Source organism: Diceros bicornis, chromosome 25, assembly GCF_020826845.1.
Source record: "Diceros bicornis minor isolate mBicDic1 chromosome 25, mDicBic1.mat.cur, whole genome shotgun sequence".
NCBI classification, from domain to species: Eukaryota; Metazoa; Chordata; class Mammalia; order Perissodactyla; family Rhinocerotidae; genus Diceros; species Diceros bicornis.
In genome coordinates, this window is record NC_080764.1 from 47418395 (window position 1) to 47433468 (window position 15074).

Below are 15074 nucleotides of genomic sequence, written 5' to 3' on the forward strand. Positions count from 1 at the left end.
TTCTTTGCTGTTAAGTTCACTCTGAACCCTCAGGGACAACTGGATGCCTGTCATGGTCCTCGGCTCTAAATTTTCCTCATTATCTTTCCTATTTTCATTGGCTTCAAATTCCTATTTTAACACTGTTTCATGTTTCTCATCAAAAAATATAATTTACAATATTTTACTTTAAAAAAAGAAAAATAAGAATGACACTAAAATTTTTTATTTTTTTATTTTTTTATTTATTTATTTTTTTAAAGATTTTATTTATTTATTTTTCCCCCAAAGCCCCAGTACATAGTTGTCTGTCTTAGCTGCACATCCTTCTAGTTGCTGTATGTGGGACGCGGCCTCAGCATGGCTGGAGGAGTGGTGCCTCGGTGCGCACCCGGGATCCGAACCCGGGCCGCTGGCAGCGGAGCGCACGCACTTAACCGCTAAGCCACGGGGCCGGCCCTGACACTAAAATTTTTTAAATCTCACTTAGTTCACATTCCTACAGAGCAAGTTCCCCAGACTTTTTCATTAACATATGTAATCTGTAAATTCTCTTCAGAGGGCCTTTTTCTGGCTGACAGTAATCCAGGAGACCACATGGTCTTTGTGAAGTCATAAAAAATGATTTTGCAGTCAGCCCTCAGCTCCGTCTTTAGACCATGCTCCTGAGAGCGCCAGAGATTTGATGTTTGCTCAGAAACCATTTCTTAATTTTATCACCATTTCTTTGGAGAGGCTGGGAAACTTCAAAATCTGCATGTTCTGGCTACTTTCTGTTTAACAGCCCTTTCTCTAGCTTTTCTCTCCTCTCACATTTTACTCTGAGGGGCAGCACTCTCTACACTCTGGGTGGAAATTGCCTTCACTACATCAGTCTGGTTCATTAGGAACATCTTCTACCTTCCATGTCACTACAGCCAATAGTGTTGATAAAATTTCTGAAACCACATAACAAACCCTTGTATCCAGTTTCGGATAACATTTTCCTCATATCCCTTATCGACAGCCTCCTTAAAGTCCCACATTTCACCAGCAGTGTGCCCAAGGCGCCTTAAGCTTCTCTAACACTCTCCTCCAAATCCCTACAGCTTTTACAGCTTCCTCCCACTGGGGCACATGAGCGTCACATCTTACATGTGGCCGGTATGAATGGCTATTAAATGAAAGCTGTGGAGCAAGCCTATGCCTTCTGTTTCATTCCACTGTCACCCGCCTCTGTTGTGTCCATGGCACAGGCTGACACACCATGCTACTGTCCACACAAGTTGTGTTGATGAGCTGTGACTCTACAGCCATCAGCACCATCCCAGACACACTCATTCCTCATCACATTTCCTTCTGGGACTGGCTCAGTGAGTCACAGCTAGTTCCTTGTTCCAGAAAATTTGATAACATATTTTCCAATCTTCTAAAAAGTCTAGCTGCTAAAACAATTACATTTTCCAAAATGTTTTGCCATTTATTCCACTGGGTACATGGCACCAAGAACAGCTAGACTCAGGTATCACCATTTTGTATGTTAAAACCCAGTGAAACTGTCTCTCCTGTATCCTCCTTTTTCTTAATGTTACCAATATTTATCTTTTTAGTACAACAAAAATTATACACAACACCTCAATAATGGGAATGCTGTAGCTTGAAGGTGACAAGAAATTTTCACATATTGAGGTATATGGGGTACATCTTTTGGTTCAAAACTGATCTGGCTTGAACTAAAGAAGCCTGATTTATGGCCTATCAAACATCTGCCTTAACCATTAAAGTAAAGAGTGCATTAAGCCTCATCTCAAAGTAAAAGAATGCACTCTTTGGGCCGGCCCCGTGGCTTGGCGGTTAAGTGCACGCGCTCCACTGCTGGTGGCCCGGGTTCGGATCCCGGGCACGCACCGTCGTACCGCTTCTCCGGCCATGCTGAGGCCACATCCCACATACAGCAACTAGAAGGATGTGCAACTATGACATACAACTATCTACTGGGGCTTTGGGGGGAAAAAATAAATAAATAAATAAAATTATAAACGTCACTTTCAGGTGACTTTAAAAAAAAAAAAAAAAGAATGCACTCTTTGAAGATAAGGATGCATACTTCCCCTCCTACGCCCACCAATATCCACCAGTATGGTAAGCCGGTAAGCCCTATCAGTGCTCCTGAAGATAAATTCCCTTTCCCAACATCAGGGTCATGTTGACCTGCTAATCTGCAACTGAATACCTCTCTGAAACTTTGATGCACATGTATCCTGGGCGTGTTTTATGTATGTTCTTTGTTCTAAAAAGGTATAAAACTGTACTGAAAACCATGCTTCTCTGGAACGCTTTCTTCCTTTGTGGAGACTGCCCTCCTGTGCTAGTCCTCACCCTGGCTCAAGTAAATCTCACCTTCTCTCTCTTACCTATATAATGGTTATTGGTTATTTTGTGTCGACAAAAGGTATTTAGTCATTTTCCCTGTTTAACCAATAAATCAGTGGTTTTCAACCTGAGGGGAGACCAGGCTGGGTTACATCAGAGTCCCCAGTGGGACTGTCCAGACTACTCTCCACCAGCTCCTTCCCTAGATCCTAGCATGCCCTTCAGGTTCTGAAAGGTCCCACAGGTAACTATGAAATGCTTCCCCTCCACAACCACAGCACCAGTTGTGAACCACTGAGAGAAACTTGATCCTGGATGTGAAACTTCATTTCTTCTCAGAGAGGAAGTTAGTACTTCTTCTTAGGCACCTGTGCTCACTTTGGTCAGTGGAGCCAGGTGAAAGGGCATCTCTATTTAATAGACACACCCACTGATATTAACAAAATGAGAAGTTATTCCTAAGAAATAAATTATCGGAAGCTTTAGTTTGGACATATTGAATGTCCTTTCTACTAAGTTCTGCTTTTCTCCTTTCTTTTATGAGAGGTCAGCACATTTTTTGGGTAAATAGGCAAACAGTAAATATTTCTGGCTTTGAGAACCATTTGGTCTCAACTCTGCCATTGTAGCATGAAAGCAGTCATTGCCAATATAGAAGCAAACTGGGTGTGGATGTGTTCCAATAAAACCGTATTTACACAACAGGTGGTGGGCCGGATTTGGCCTGCAGGCCATAGTTTGCCGACTATCTGTGTACGGCATAAAGAAAGGTGCTAATCCCTCCTTTTGATTCTTGGGCCAAGCCAGGCGATTTACCTGGCAGAGCCCCTGTGTCCTGGGAGGCTCCTCTTAATTTCTTCTGCTGTCCTGGGAACGTGGTCTAATTTTCATCTTTCCCTTGACAAGGTCATCCCTGGTCTGCTTCCAAAACAGCAAGCCTTGGCGAATTATGTCTCTTAACCACATGGTTTAAAATTGCCCCCACGCACATGAGCCTTTAAACCATTTGTCTCTCTGGCTCGTCTTTTTTTTTGTGTGAGGAAGATCAGCCATGAGCTAACGTCCGATGCCAATCCTACTTTTTTTTTTGCCAAGGAAGACTGGCCCTCAGCTAACATCCATGGCCATCTTCCTCCCCTTTACATGGGACGCCACCACAGCATGGCTTGACCAGCGGTGCATTGGTGCACGCTGGGGATCCAAACCTGCGAACTCTGGGCTCCTGAAGTGGAGCGTGTGCACTTAACTCTTATGCCACCAGGCCAGCCCCCTCTGTGGTTCATTCTTGATGACTTAGGATCTCTTTCCCAACTTACTCTTGGACTGTTACCATAACAAGTCTAGACTCTTTTTCTTTTGAACTTTTTCCAATATAACAGGTGGTGAACAAGCTCATGTAGATCTCCCAGTGGCACCTGGGATGTCAGGAAGGACAAATTCACAGCCCCGAGGAGCCCAACTCACCTGGACACACACAACTGCACCTGATCCCCTGCTGGAAGAAGTCTGCAGCCATGGACTTGGTGAGGCGAGTCATGGCCGCCATGGTTGTGCTGTACACACATCTGTTCATAACTCCTGCGCATGAAGAGAAGGTTGGACAATTGAAGGAATAAAAAACATAGTCTCCTTTAGAAAAGGAACACAGATAAGTGTCCCCAGTAACCAGTGTCATGCTTCCTCCCACCCAACCCTTTTTAAAAATTAATATCAGGTTTTTGCTCTGAATAGAGCTAGTTTCTGAATCTGGGAAAATAATATTATTGGCACTCAACTGAGACTTAGGTGTTGAGATGCTGCACTTAAATGACAGCAGTAGCCTTAGTTTTTCATCATCAGCTGGGAGAACCCTTAGGCAGATTCCAAAAGAAAATTAGGAGTGACGTCAACAACATGGCAGAGTGAGCTGTTCCCTTTGTCTCTCCCCCTTCAAATTACAACTAAATGGACATTCATTGATTAGCAGAGGATACTGACACAGCACAATGAGACATCTGAGAGACCCACACAGCTACTCATCTGAAAGGGGATGGACTACTCCCAGGGAGGTTGTGGAGACAGGTGAGCACCCTCTGGCCCCCCAGCAGCCCTGTACACATGTGTGACTACTTTCCCAGCTACAGTGCCCATACTACTGCTGTGGCTCCAAGGGTGGCAGCATGCCTCAGCACACCTGCCTCAGGTGATAGCAGCCCTGAGCCCCCATGTGATCACTTTCCCATCTGGGGTAGAGCCCACAGTGCCGCCACGGTCCCAGGGAGTGGCTCAGGCTCGGACCCAGTGGAAAGGCCCCACCCATCAAGCACAATGGCTGGTGCAACCTAGGAGGAAGCAGTGGCGGATCTGCATGCCTGGGCAAATGAGTTCCCAGCTACCGCAAATGCCCATAGTACCGCTGCGGCTGGAAGCGGGGAGTACATCTCAGTGGGACTGTGGGAGCAGGCAGCAACAGCCCTGAGCCCCCATGTGATTGCTTTCCCATTTGGTGGGAGAGCCCACAGGGCCGCCAAAGAGTGGCCAAGGCTCAGACAGGCACAGCTGACAGGGATCATGGCAGGCTTAGAATATGCAACTCCTGCCCTGTCCCCAGTGGCATCAGGTGGAATCTGCAACAAGATACTATCACTGTGTGAAGGCACAAATCCACCCCATTAAATTGTGTGAAGAAGTATATTAATACTCCCAACCAGAAGGAAAAAGACACTCAGAAATCAATCCTGAAGGCATAGAAATCTACAATCTAAATGACAGAGAATTCATAATAGCTATCATAAAAAAACTCAAAAAGTTACAAGAGAATTCAGAAAGACAGTTCAACGAAATTAGGAACAAAATTAATGAACAGAGGGAATTCTTAACAAAACAGATTGAAACTATAAAGAAAAACCAATCAGAAATGTTAGAGATGAAAAACACAATGAATGAGATAAACAAAAATCTGGAGTCCTTAAATAACAGGGCTGATATTATGGAGGACAGAATTAGCAGTTTAGAGGCTAGGAATATAGAAATGCTTCAGATGGAGGAGGAGAGAGAGAGAACTAAGATGAAAAATAAATGAAGAAATTCTCCAAGAAATTTCTGACTCAATTAAGAAATGCAACATAAGGATTATAGGTATTCCAGAGAGAGAAGGGAGGGAAAAAGGAGCAGAGAGCTTGTTCAAAGAAATAATAGCTGAGAACATCCCACACCTGGGGAAGGAGCTGGAATTACAAGTAAAAGAAGCTAATAGGCCTCCCCACTGGGTCTGAACCTAATTACATCAATGTAAAGACTTCTCCAAGGCATATATTAGTAAAACTGGCAAAAGTCAATGATAAAGAAAAAATATTAAGGGCAGCAAGGCAGAAGAAAATAACCTAAAAAGGAACTCCTATCAGGCTTTCAGCAGATTTCTCAGCAGAAACCTTACAGACTAGGAAAGTGGAATGATATATTCAAAATTCTGAAAGACAAACACATTCAGCCAAGAATACTCTATCCAGTGAAAATATCTTTCAGATATGTTGGAGAAATAAAAACACTCCCAGATAAACAAAAGCTGAGGGAGTTCATCACCACAAGATGCCCCCTACAAGATACAACCAAGAAGGCCCTCAGACCTGAAAAAAAAAAAAGAAAGCATTTACAAAGCCTTGAGCAAGGAGATAAATAGGCAGACAAAATCAGAAAATTGCAACTCTCTAGCAGAACAGATTAGCAAACAATTAACTATAACATCAAAGATAAAGGAAGGAAAACATCAAGAATAAATAAAATCATTTTAACCACAAACTCACAACACAAAACAGAATAAGTTGTGACAACAATAACATAGATGGGGAAGAGGAACAGGATGGAACCTGCTTAGACTAAAGAAATAAGAGGCTATCAGAAAATGGACTACCTTATCTACGAGATCTTTAATACAAACCTCACAGTAACCACTAAACAAAAAATCAAAACAGAAACACAAATGTTAAATAAAGAGAAAACTGAGAAAACCATCATAGAGAGCCACCAAACTGAATTGGCAGTCCAAAATACACAGGATAAGAAACAAGGGAAATACAGAACAACTGGAAAACAAGTGATAAAATGGCAGTATTAAGCTCTCATATATAAATAATCACTCTAAATGTAAACGGATTGAATTCCTTAATCAAAAGACACAGAGTGGCTGGGTGGATTAAAAAACAAGACCCAACAATATGCTGCCTCCAGGAAACACATCTCAGCTCTAAAGACAAATACAGGCTCAGAGTGAAGGGATGGAAGACAATACTCCAAGCTAATGGCAAACAAAAGAAAGCAGGTGTTGCCATACTCATATCAGACAAAGTAGACTTCAAGATAAAAAAGACAATGAGAGACAAGGAGGGCCAGTATATAACGATAAAAGGGACACTCCTCCAAGAGGACATAACACTTATATATATATATATATATATATATATATATATATGCACCCAACACAGGAGCACCAAAGTACATAAAGCAATTATTAACAAACCTAAAAGGAGATATTAACAACAACACAATAATAGTAGGGGACCTTAACACCCCACTTGTTGACTTTCCAGATAGAAAGTCAACAAAGAAATAGTGGAACTAAACAAAAAACTAGACCAGATGGACTTAATAGACATATATAGAACAATCCATCCAAAAATAGCAGAATACATATTCTTCTCAAGTGCACATGGAACATTCTCAAAGATAGAGCATATGTTGGGAAACAAACCAAGCCTCAATAAATTTAAGAAGATTGAAATCATATCAAGCATCTTTTCTGACCATAATGCTATGAAACTAGAAATAAACTACAAGAAAAAAGCTGGGAAAGTGACAAATATGTGGAAAATAAACAACAGGCTACTAAACAACCAATGGATCATTGAAGAAATTAAAGGAGAAATCAAAAAATATCTGGAGACAAATGAAAATGAAAATACACTATACCAACTCATATGAAATGTGACAAAATTGGTCCTAAGAGGAAAATTCACAGCAATATAGGCCCACCTTAACAAACTAGAAAAATCCCAAATAATCAGTCTTAAACTACAACTAACAGAACTAGAAAAAGAAGAACAAAGCCCAAAGTCAGCAGAGGGAAGGAAATGATAAAAATTAGAGCAAAAATAAATTGAAACCAAAAAGACAGTAGAAAAGATCAATAAAACTAAGAGCTTGTTCTTTGAGAAGATAAACAAAATTGACAAACTCTTAGCCAGACTCACTAAGAAAAAAAGAGAGAAGGCACAAATAAATAAAATTAGAAATAAAAGAGGAGAAATTACAACAGATTCTGCAGAAATACAAAGGATTATAAGACAATACTATGAAAAACTATATGCCAACAAATTGGACATTCTAGAAGAAGTGGATAAATTCTTAGACTCATACAACCTCCCAGAACTGAATTAAGAAGAAATAGAGAACCTGAATAGACTAATCACAAATAAAGAGATTGAAACAGTAATCAAAAACCTCCCAAAAAATAAAAGTCCAGGACCAGATGGCTTCTTTGGAGAATTCTACTAAACATTCAAAGATTTACTACCTATCCTTCTCAAACTATTCCAAAAACACTGAAGAAGAGGTACACTTCCTAACACATTTTACGAGGCCAACATCACCATGATCCAAAGCCAGATAAGGATAATACAAAGAATAAAACAAAACGCAAGAGACCAGGAGGCTTAGGCATTTCTTTGCATTCCTCTCTCATGCAGGCTTAACGTGTGTATCCTTGCAAAGAGAAGGATTGTTGTCTCAGAAGTAGCTATTTCATTTTCAACTGGCAAATCCATGTGTGCCATATTGTGCCCTTATCTCCATTTTGCATTGCAATCCTGGCCCTTCACCCTGACTTCTCATTTAGGGCCCAGGCCATCTGTCTTTGTGAAGCACTCCCCAAGCCCACAGGCAGAGTTTCTTCCCGTATTGTGACAGCACTTCCTATAAACCTCTGTTACGATACTATGACACTGCAGAAGATATGTGTTTGTTTGACTCTCTCCCCTTTTTGGACTGTGAATTATTTTGCAGCAGGGGCACATACTGGGTGTTCAATACATCTTTTTTGATTAAATAAATGAATAAATGTTTCCTTTTCCCAGTTTGATTTTCATTTCCATATCCATTAGAAGGAATAAAAGGGAGAGCAAAGCAAACAAAGTTTTAATTTTATGACTGGTTCACATCTAAGGTGAAAGGACTGGTAGTTAAGGAACTTAACACTAGTTTTAAAAAAGCAGTTTCAAAGTTATGCGTGAGTTTTATCATCTCTGCTATGCTTGTTCCCAAAACCCTTAGCTGGTGAAGGTGTGTGCGTATGTGCATCATGACCCCAGAGGAAGACAGACCCACCTTTGATGCTGGAAGCCACAGAGGACATGTTGATGATGTTGCCAGATTTCTGAGCAAGCATCTGCCAAAACAAAACAAATACAAAAAAAAATGCCACTCTGCAGGCTAAAAATACTACCTCTTTAAAAGATTTGTATTTACTTTGGGTTTGCAGAACCATCTTATTAGCTGTTAACATTAAGCAGTCTTCACAGCCGCCCATCACTGCTGGGGACTGACGCAGTGCACACTCTCGCTGTAGGAACACGTCCCAGGGGGTTACGCCTTCCCTGTTACAAGAGCATCAGCAAGGCCAAGAATGAGCTCTGAGCTTGTGGAACGCAAGGGAATGTTCACATTTACTGTGTATTCCTGAGGCTGGAAAACTCTCCCGCCAGTGAACACATTGTTTGTTGAATACCTACAGTGGTTGGGTTTTGTGTAGGTCCGAGAGATTCAAAGATAAGTGACACAGTCCCTGCCTACAGAGAGCTGCCAGTCTGACTGGAGTAGCTGACATAACCAGCATCCAGAGACAGCAGGGACCTTCGCAGACAAGGGGTGGAGGTTGGTGGGAGGGACCAATCCACCCCCGGACACTCAGAGGAGTGCTCCTGAGGAGGGAATATGTGGGTCAATTTTTGCAAAATAGAGTGTTAGTGTAACCTCAGGCCCTCTAGGACCAGCTCAACCAACCTGATCTTATCAACAGAGTAATTAAGAGTTGTTTTACAGGAACTGAGAGTCCCCTCTTGTCTAGTTCAGGGTAGTTGAGACCACCAACACATCAACTGGGCCTGCACAAATACCTGATAAGTGACCCTTTTGACATCAAAGGGCTGAAAACTCCACCCTCAGATCACACTAACACCATCATTTTGTTAACATGTGTCCTATGTAGAGCCATGAAGCTGGATGACGCTTGCACAGATCATCAATGACCTCACTTCTCCTCACCTCCAAGCATCTATCTCCACACTTCAGATCACCTTGCCCTTCGTCCCATAAGTTTTGCCCCCAGCCCTAGATCAGGGAGCTAGATCTGAGAGTATATGCTTCCTGTTTCCTTGCAGATCAATCTAACAATAAAGCTGTTTTCTTTTCCCAAATCTGATGCTGTAATTAATTGGCTTTTTTAATGCACATTGGGTAGGAGAACCTCATTTTTGTGCAGTAATATTAGCCAGAAAAATAAAAGAGAAGGGTATTTTAAGGAGAGAGAACCGTAGGTATAAAGGATCTACCCTGGAACTGGGGGCAAGGGATGGGTCTGGCTGGAACGCAGGGCCTGGGAGGAAGAGGCTGCAGAGGCCAACAGGGGCTAAACTTAGGAATTTGTCTTTCCCCTGAGGGCCATGTGGTGACAATGAAGGGTCTAGTGCAGAGGAGGAGCACTATGTTTCCATTGGGGGATTACAGATTACTCTGGCACCTGTGGCGGAGGCGACTGGAAGCTGAAGCAGTGATTTGGCAAAGGAGTGGTAAAAGCAGAGATGCAGAGGGCGGGACTTGCTGTGGTTACATGCAGGGAGGGCGTGCCTCCCCATCTAGAGCAGTGTGTCCTAGAAACACCTCCTTCGGAATTCCCCCACTGCAGTGTGAATTGTGAGAGAGGAGGTCTGTGGCAGTTTTGCCCTCCTAGACAGGATACACAGTAGGTGGTCAATACATTTTGATGAATCAAAATCTCCTGAGGTGCTAGTTTAAAGTGCAGATTGCTGGGCCCTGCCCAGACCCAAAGGAATGTATAATGAAAAAAGCTGCTATGAATTAAAAAATGTTTTCAAATGAACTTATACTTTATAACATGTGTGTATGTTTTGAAGATAATATATGTATGTGCAAGGGCATGGGTACTCATGAATGTTTTGGGGGAAGAAGCAAGAGGTTCAGAGAACTCCTGCCTAGTGGGCATTAACTTCTCATGGAAGTCAGAGACTGGATGACTGTAAAGAGCAAGAGGAGATGGTGGACACAGAGAGTGGGGAAGAATTAAAATCACTGCCGGGAGGAAATGGAAGAATACCAACTAGAGAACAGAGTAAGGAAAACCAGGATATGCTCTGTCATGAAAATCAAGTGAAGAAAATGTTCTAAAAGGCCGGGGTCTCTACAGACAGTGTAAAGGGTCCAGAGAAAAAAATCCCTTCTGTTGGGATGAGTTTCTCCAGCACTTTCAGACAAAGAGGTGCAGAAATGGAGAAGGTGAATGATCGGATGGATCAGGGATGAGCTTGCCAAGATAGTATGTCTCTTTTTTTTTTTTTTGTCATTCCTCTTAGTTTTTTCTTTTTAGATGCCATGTTTTTTTAATTTATTTTTTAAATTTCACATGTACATCAATATACTTCTACTTCTGCATGGATTACATCATGTTCTCATGTTCACCAACCAAATACTAATTACAATCCATCACCACACACATGTGCTGAATCATCCCTTTTGCCCTCCTCACCCCCTTCCACTCTGGTAACCACCAATCCAATCTTTGTCTCTGTATGTTTGTTTGTTGTTATTATCTACCACTTAATGAGTGAGATCATATGGTATTTGACCTTCTCCCTCTGACTTATTTCACTTTGCATTATACCCTCAATGTCCATCCACGTTGTCACAAATGGCTGGATTTCATCGTTTCTTATGGCTGAGTAGTATTCCATTGTGTATATATACCACATCTTCTTTATCCATTCGTCCCTTGATGGGCATTAGGTTGCTTCCAAGTCTTGGCTATTGTGAATAACGCTGCAATGAACACAGGGGTGCATGTACCTTTACAAATTGGTGTTTTCAAGTTCTTTGGATAAATACCCAACAGTGGAATAGCTGGATCATATGGTAGTTCTATCCTTGCTTTTTTGAGGAATCTCCATACTGTTTTCCATAGTGGCTGCACCAGTTTGCACTCCCACCAGCAGTGTATGAGAGTTCCCTTCTCTCCACATCCTCTCCAACACATGTTGTTTCCTGTCTTGTTAATTATAGCCATTCTGACGGGCGTGAGGTGATATCTCATTGTAGTTTTGATTTGCATTTCCCTGATAGTTAGTGATTTTGAACATCTTTTCATGTGTCTGTTGGCCATCTGTATATCTTCTTTGGAGAAATGTCTGTTCAGGTCTTTTGCCCATTTTTTAATTGGGTTGTTAGTTTTGTTGTTGTTGAGATGCATGAGTTCTTTATATATTTTGGAGATTAAGCCCTTATCAGATGTATGGTTTGCAAATATCTTCTCCCAATTGTTAGGTTGTCTTTTCGTTTTGTTGATGGTTTCCTTTGCTGTGCAAAAGCTTTTTAGTTTGATGTAGTCCCATTTGTTTATTTTTTCTATTGTTTCTCTTGCCTGGTCAGATGTGGTGTTTGAAAAGATGTTGCTAAGACCGATGTCGAAGAGCGTACTGCCTATGTTTTCTTCTAGAAGTTTCATAGTTTCAGGTCTTACATTCAAGTCTTTAATCCATTTGGAGTTAATTTTTGTGTATGGTGTAAGGTAAGGGTCTACTTTCATTTTTTTGCATGTGGCTATCCAGTTTTCCCAACACCATTTGTTAAAGAGACTTTCTTTTCCCCATTGTATGTTCTTGGCTCTTTTGTCAAAGATTAGCTGTCCATAGATGTGTGGGTTTATTTCTGGGCTTTCGATTCTATTCCATTGATCTGTGTGTCTGTTTTTGTGCCTGTACCATGCTGTTTTGGTTACTATAGCTTTGTAGTATATAATGAAATCAGGGAGTGTGACACCTCCAGCTTTGTTCCTTTTTCTCAGGATTCCCTTAGCTATTCGGGATCTTTTGTTGTTCCACATAAATTTTAGAATTCTTTGTTCTATTTCTGTGAAAAATGTTGTTGGAACTTTGATAGGGATTGCATTGAATCTACAGATTGCTTTAGGAAGTATGGACATCTTAACTATGTTAATTCTTCCAATCCAAGAGCACAGAATATCTTTCCATTTCTTTGTCTCTTCTTCAATTTGTTTCAGCAATGTTTTATAGTTTTCAGTGTACAGATCTTTCACCTCTTTGGTTAAGTTTAATCCTAGGGATTTTATTCTTTTTGTTGCAATTGTAAATGGGGTTTTTTTTTTTTTTTTTGGTGAGGAAGATCAGCCCTGAGCTAACATCCGTGCTAATCCTCCTCTTTTTGCTGAGCAAGACCGGCTCTGAGCTAACATCTATTGCCAATCCACCTCCTTTCCCACCCCCCCCAAGCCCCAGTAGATAGTTGTATGTCATAGTTGCACATCCTACTAGTTGCTGTATGTGGGACGCAGCATCAGCATGGCCGGAGAAGCAGTGCATCGGTATGCGCCAGGGATCCAAACCCGGGCCGCCAGAGGCGGAACACACGCACTTAACTGCTAAGCCACCGGGCCGGCCCAATGGGATTGTATTCTTAATTTCTCTTTCTGCTACTTCGTGGTTAGTGTATAGAAACACAACTGCTTTTTATGTTAATTTGTATCCTGCAACTTTACCATATTCATTTATTAATTCTAAAAGTTTTCTGGTGGATTCTTTAGGGTTTTCTATATATAAAATCATGTCATCTGCAAATAGTGACACTTTCACTTCTTCCTTTCCAATTTGGGTCACTTTTATTTCTTTTTCTTGCCTGATTGCTATGGCTAGGACTTCCAATACCATATTATATAGGAGTGATGAGAGTGGGCATCCTTGTCTGGTTCCTATTCTTAGAGGGGTAGCTTTCAGTTTTTCACCATTGAGGATGACATTAGCTGTGGGTTTGTCATATATGGCCTTTATTGTGTTGAGGTGATTTCCTTCTACGCCCATTTCATTCAGAATTTTTATCGTAAATGGATGCTGTGTCTTGTCAAATGCTTTCTCTGCACCTATTGAGATGATCATGTGATTTTTATTCTTCATTTTATTAATGTGGTGTATTACGTTGATTTATTTGCAAATGTTGAACCATCCCTGCATCCCTGGAATAAATCCCACCTGATTATGGTGTATAATCTTTTAAATGTATTGTTGTATGTGATTTGCTAGTATTTTGTTGAGGATTTTTGCATCAATGTTCATCAGTGATATTGGCCTGTAATTTTCTTTTTTTGTGTTGTCCTTGTCTGGTTTTGGTATCAGGGTAATGTTGACTTCATAGAAAGAGTTAGGGAGCTTCACCCCCTCCTCAATTTTTTTGAAGAGTTTGAGAAGGATAGGTATTAAGTCTTCTTTGAATGTTTGGTAGAATTCACCAGGGAAGCCGTCTGGTCCTGGACTTTTATTTTTGGGGAGGTTTTTGATTGCTGTTTCGATCTCCTTACTGTTGATTGGTCTATTCAAATTCTCTATTTATTCTTGATCCAGTTTTGGAAGGTTGTATGATTCTAAGAATTTATCCATTTCTTTCAGATTGTCCAATTTGTTGGCATATAGCTTTTCATAGTATTGTCTGATAATCTTTTGTATTTCTGAGGTGTCTGTTCTAATTTCTCCTTTCATTTATGATTTTACTTATTTGAGCCTTCTCTCTTTTTTTTTCCTGGTGAATCTAGCTAAAGATTTGTCAATTTTGTTTATCTTTTCAAAGAACCAGCTCTTGGTTTTATTAATTTTTTCTGTTGTTTTTTAGTCTCTATTTCATTTATTTCTGCTCTGATTTTTATTTCCATTATTCTACTGATTTTGGTCTTTGTTCATTCTTCTTTTTCCACTTACTTTAGGCACATTGTTAGGTTGTCTATTTAAGATTTTTCTTGTTTGTTGAGATAGGCCTGTATTGCTATAAACTTCCCTCTTGGAACTGATTTTGCTGTACCCCATGAATTCTGGCATGTCGGATTTTCATTTTCATTTGTCTCCAGGTATTTCTTGATTTCTCCTTTGATTTCTTCATTGACCCAATCATTGTTCAGTAGCATTTTGTTTAATCTCCACATATTTGTGGCTTTTATGATTTTCTTCGTATAGTTGATTTCTAGTTTCATACCATTGTGGTCAGAAAATATGCTTGGCATTATTTCAATCTTCTTAAATTTATAGAGACTTGTTTTGTGGCCAAGATGTGATCAATCCTGGAGAATGTTCTATGTGCATTTGAAAAGAACGTGTATTTTTCAGTTTTTGCATGAAATGCTCTGTCTATATCTACTAGGTCCACCTGTTCTACTGTGTCATTTAAGGCCAATGTTTCCTTATTGATCTTCTGTTTGGATGATCTATCCGTTGGTGTAAGTGGAGTGTTAAAGCCCCCTACTATTATTATGTTACTGTCTATTTCTCTTTTTGTGTCTGTTAATATTGATTTATATATTTATGTGCTCCTATGTTGAGTGCATAGATATTTACAAGTGTTATATCCTCTTGCTGGATTGTTCCCTGATCGTTTTGTAATGCCTTTCTTTGTCTTTTTACAGTTTTTGTTTTACAGTCTATTTTATC

At 40.6% G+C, this 15074-nt stretch overlaps 1 protein-coding gene across 6 annotated transcripts in view; it reads right to left on the reverse strand.

Moving 5' to 3' along the window:
• Positions 1–15074, reverse strand: part of LOC131421878 (sodium/hydrogen exchanger 9B2) — an 83508-nt gene that overhangs the window by 48356 nt on the left and 20078 nt on the right. For all 6 annotated transcript variants that reach the window (XM_058568784.1, XM_058568783.1, XM_058568780.1 and 3 more), the window contains exons 6-7: positions 8689–8749; positions 3796–3909 (exon numbers count right to left, since the gene is read on the reverse strand). The gene's annotated coding sequence lies outside the window, so the exon portion shown is untranslated. The remainder of the gene's footprint in view (positions 1–3795; positions 3910–8688; positions 8750–15074) is intronic.